We start from the raw sequence: 5,025 nt of genomic DNA, 5'->3' as shown, positions 1-5,025 counted from the left end.
GGAGAAAATCTAGAGTGGAAATACTGAGAGGTATTGCCACATGGTGGGGTTGACCGACACATCATTGGGACTGTGAATGAGAAGAAGCAGGTATTTGTACCTGCTCTGGGTCTCAAATTCAAAGCCCTGCCTTTGGATCTGAGAAATTTATTTCACGAAGTCCCTGTTTGTGGTACTTCTGCCCTTTCTTAGGGAAAGCTAATTAAAGCTCAAAGGTGTGGGAAAAAGTCCTTGTTGCAAGCTTAGCGCTCCATTTATKTTTGTGTTAGAGCAAAACATGCTTTACCCTGCGAAAAAAATAATGTGAGATGATCTTCATGGCTGTTTTATCTGTTGTTTCTTGCTTCACAATCACACCAGAGAAGGAAAAACAGTTAATTCCTGCCCCAGAAAGCCGCCTGAGCCTGAGTTGCAGCTGGAGAAGATAGCATATCGTGGGAAACTCAGCAGAAGCAGGCTCTGGTTTTAACTAATTGATTTGTCATGGGTAAATGTAGCAGGGTGGAAAGCCCTAMATCTGTTAATATTAACTGGTATTATCAGGAACTCCTCTGGCCATCAAAAAGAAGCTTCTCTTGGGGAAGGAGTTGAAAGAGGTGCTGGCTTGGTGACTTGAACTAGCAGTTTACATTCGTAAGATCCCAGAGAAAAAGAGAATCAAGGCTGGGCCATGACCCCAAGAGATGGGGAGAAGTCTAAGATGTAGAGCAGCTTTATTCCCCTTAATCCTGAAAATTAAACATGCTGCGGTGGTTTCYTTCTTATGCCCACCAAAAGTTGAGTGTTTCTTCACGTGGAAGCAGGAGAAGGTTTGTCAGCAGTGTTGAGAAAAGGCTGGCTCTGCTACCATGGGATGTTTCCCTCTATCCTTCCACTAAGAAGATGAGCTGGGCAGTAGTTTTCTGTTTCTTTCCCATTCGGCTCCCAAGTGCTCCAAGAGGCAATGCAATCCGTGCTTTCAAGCCCGGTGCTGTAGCTGTGTTAGAGCAGGCGATGGCGCAGACAGGGAGCCACAAAAACGGCTTTCAACAGCTGGCAGGGGGAAAAAATAGCTCTGCTGGTGCATGGCTATAAAAAGGGCTATGCACTATACTTCGAAGGAGAAAATTGACTCCATTACAGTCAAGTGGCTCGATGCCTTCAGCTGTGCGGGGACACTTCTGATTCACAAGGAAATTGTTTTGATGCCTTTTGTTGTGTTTCTTTACCGGAGTTATGCAACAAATGTGCCCAGCCACCTGTCCTCCAAACTGCTGCCTTCCTGAGGCCTTTTAGGCTATGAGGACACGGCAACAAGTCGGTTGAAACTCTCCATATAGTTGTAAATCTTCCCTTGGGTCTTCTGARGTTTGCCCAGCTGCTTTTTGAGGGGCTTTTTTGTTTGATGGGTCTTCTCATTTTCAGCTCTGCAGTGGCTGCTCCTGTCCCAGGTCCTCCAAGGGGTGAGAGCCRAACTGGAGCTCTCCTTCCAGAAGAGGTGGGGTGGGGATTTCCACTTTTTCAGGTGCTAAGGGTGATAGTGGTTACATACCTGGCAGGAAACAGTGTCTCTAGGCAGAATGGGACACTCTCCTTGCTGCCACGGACAAGGGCATTGGGCTGAAGCTGCAAGAGCTGTAGGTAGAAATGGCAGAAGAGCATTTGGCTGGTGCCTGAGCCCTGCTGCATRTCACACACAAGCACAGCATTTTGAGTGATTGCTTGGCTTTGAAATTTCCCTTATATTGGCTGCCTCTCTCTTTATAAATTACTTGTTTTGTTACTGTCACATACATTTTACATACACAGGCCTTTCTGATTTACACATATTCCCCATAGGAAATGCATATGCTAATTTTTCCCCTCTACAGGCAAAGCCTATCAAGTAGCTAATGGAGTACAATGGTTGATGGAAAATGAAGTTTTCATTTTCACTTTAGAGCAGCAATCCCAGCAAGCAAATGTAGCCAAGTGAGGTTGACATTTAAAGCAACTACTGAGATTACATTACTGAGATTATATTTAATAGAGATGGCCAAACCTTTCAAACAAAATCAATGTTCTTTTACTTAATAATACCCTCACCACATCTTAATGAAGGCTGCTCCAGTATGAGGTCCTATTTTTCTGTAGTCATTTTGTTCTATGACAWGGCCAACTGCATCAGATGGTACGTAATGCTATTTTCATCTGTTTCTATTGGATTTTATACATCCCCATTCCTGATTTGTCATTGGCAGGATCAATTAATCAAGGGAATCTTAGGGAAGAAACATTTTTATTACTAAGAAGGAAGTAGAATTCATTTAAATTCTATGTCTTTCTGCAGCATCTAACATATATCAAAGCTCTTCACGAATCATGGACAGGAAGAGAAYGAGGCCCTTTGCCACATGAATTATCTGAGAGAAAAAAAGACCATTGAGAACTGCTTCCCCATTTACCACGAACTGCTGGGAAAGGTCCTGCTTTCACAGCATGTTGACCTAGGGCAAAAAGAGGGTTGCCCCCCAAAGCAACATGAACAGACACTAAACAACAAGGCAAAGATGCCCCCTCCAGCACTCCTATCCCAACAGTTGTGGGAATGCAAAGGAAGAGACAGTCACAGACAGGCTCACAAACCTTCCCTACCAGCTCCGCTTGCCAGTATTTGAGAGCAAGAACAACTTTAGCTGGATCCCTGGTCTGACACTGTGTTTTTGCATTTGGAAACGCAGTCCGGCTGTGCCTGAGAGCACYGTGAGTCCCAGAGGAGCATGCAGGCCCCATGGCAGGTCCACACACAAGAACACACCTTTTGCAGGCAGATACACCAAGAAGCAAAAAGGGAGAAGTGAAACACAAGAAGCAGCTGCAACATTGAAGAAATGACACAAGATGAGAAAACCCTTTGTCACTGCAGTAAATTCAGGTTAACTAGTGATAAAGACTCATGTAAGCCTTTCTGAAAGCTGGGGAAAAAAAAGAAAAAAAAAAAAGATTAAATTGTACATAGCTGTTTCCTGGTTCAGTGTGACGTGTCCCCATTTGTATCCCTTTCAAGCCATGATTTTGCTGTAGGCTGAGCACTAGTGCACTCCAGATGTAGGCAACTGGGCCCAAAACAAACATGAGCTATCACGTTTTCTCCCATCACCATATCAGAGGATATCACTCCTTCCTAAGAGCATACTCCCTTCGCTTTGGTTGCCTTAACATTTACCAGGTGGGTTTCTTCTGTGTGTGTCCTCTGCTTTCGTTACTCTCCTCCAAAATGCCAYAGGGCACGCACGAATACTCCCTCACTCTATCAACCTCTTCCTGAAGTGTAAGAAGTACTAGAAAACTTTGCAAAGTGCCTTTTTTGTTAGCAGGCATAAACATGAACTCCAAAAATCAAGCCCAAACCCTACCGAATGTGTGGGCATTTACAGCCAAATCTGAGCAAAGCTGAGCCTGGCTTTCTCTCTGGGCTGTGGGGCAGAACCAATGTCCCTGCTCCTCAGCCCCTCTGCCCAGAGCCTCCTCAGAGGCAGCCCTGGCTCCAGGGTCAGCTCTCCCCCTAAAGGGTCTTGGCACAGAGGTGTGTTTCTCTCTGCACCCCTGACAGAACCATCACGGTCTCCCTACTCAGAGGGTGGGCGGCACAACTGAAAAAAGAAAACCAAACAAAACCCAAGCTATTAAAAGCATTGCCCTGAAAGAGAAAATAATAATACATGTCCTATAATCTAGTTTGCCATTTCTCATCCTCAAATCTGTTAATCCTATTAGAAGACTTATCTTTTTTTTTTTTTTTTTTTTTTTTTTTCCGTAGAAAATCTGTAGGGCTTTGGTGAACTCTCTGTTCCTCTGGTCACCAGCTCCTAATTTTGCAACATTAAGACCTAATCTCACCCTTCTTGGCTCCTGCCAGCTTGGCTGCCCACGCTTCAAGAGCCAAGTCCCCTGGYATTTGCATTTTGCTGCAGCAGGAGCCTGGGACCAGCTGTGGACACAGCCACGTCTTCCTCTGCCTTTGTGCCTGTCAGGTTCATTTGATGATCAGTGGTTGCTTAATTAGGATATGTGAGCTGCCGGCACTGCAGGCAGATGATAAAGGTAGGGCTTTTGTGTCCTGGTGTTTAAAAATAAAAAGTAATTTCAGCAGCCATTGCAGGGCAAGAGCGTACCTAGCGAGGCCATCCCGGGAAAGCGCAGGGGACGAGGAGGAGGAGGGATTGAGAGGGAAGAGTGAACGGTTGTGACAGGCGAGTTATCTTCAGGGAGAACTGAAGGGAGCAGAAAAATGTGCTTCACGGAGGCTGCCAGAACCATCTCTCCCCCAAATAAATTACCTTGCTCCAGAAATACGCTCCCCTGCTATTTTTGAATCGGCTCTTTTCCTTGGTTGCCATGGGGCAGGGCTTCGTCCCGGAGGGGCCAGGCCCGAGCAGCACACTCCCCAACGGGATACAGCCTCAGGCTCCTCGAGTCTCAGTTTGGAGGGACAGGGCTGTGGAGGGGAGCGGGTGCTGCAGGGTTACACCGGGGAGAGCAGGAAGGAGGTCCAGTGATGGGCACGGAAAGCTCTGCAGGGCAGCCTCAGCACTGCGTGCRCAGGCAGGTGGGCAAGAAAGAGGCCCGTGCGCCTGTCAGCAGCGCTCACCCCTGTGAGACTGGGGAGAGGAGAGTAAAAGCAAGGCAGGACAGAGGCTTCCTTCCCTCTCTGGAAATGGAAGACCAGAAGTGCAAGGACAGAAGAAAGCACATGAGGCCTGGGACGTGTCAGAAACCCCCTTCAAGAGCAGCACGGCTTGCTGAGATATTGCAGGAGCATTGGGGTGACTCAACTGCCCTTGTCGGTGAGCGGACACTGGCAGCTGCTGGACAGACAGGCCCAGGGGGCATTGAGCCRCGTGGCCAGGCCTCAGAGGAGAGCAGAATCTCAAGCCTTAACTCCTAGATTAGCCCCTGCCTTGCCAGACCCACCATCTTTTCTCTCAGCCTTGCAGAGCTGCCCTCTGCGTGTGCAGCCCCAAGCCTGCGCACACATGCAGCCCTGGCTCTGCAGCCCTGGCTCTG

This window comes from Nothoprocta perdicaria, unplaced genomic scaffold (assembly GCF_003342845.1).
Source record: "Nothoprocta perdicaria isolate Ctin4 unplaced genomic scaffold, notPer1 scaffold_51, whole genome shotgun sequence".
Lineage (NCBI taxonomy): Eukaryota > Metazoa > Chordata > Aves > Tinamiformes > Tinamidae > Nothoprocta > Nothoprocta perdicaria.
Note: the sequence above shows the minus strand (reverse complement) of the source record.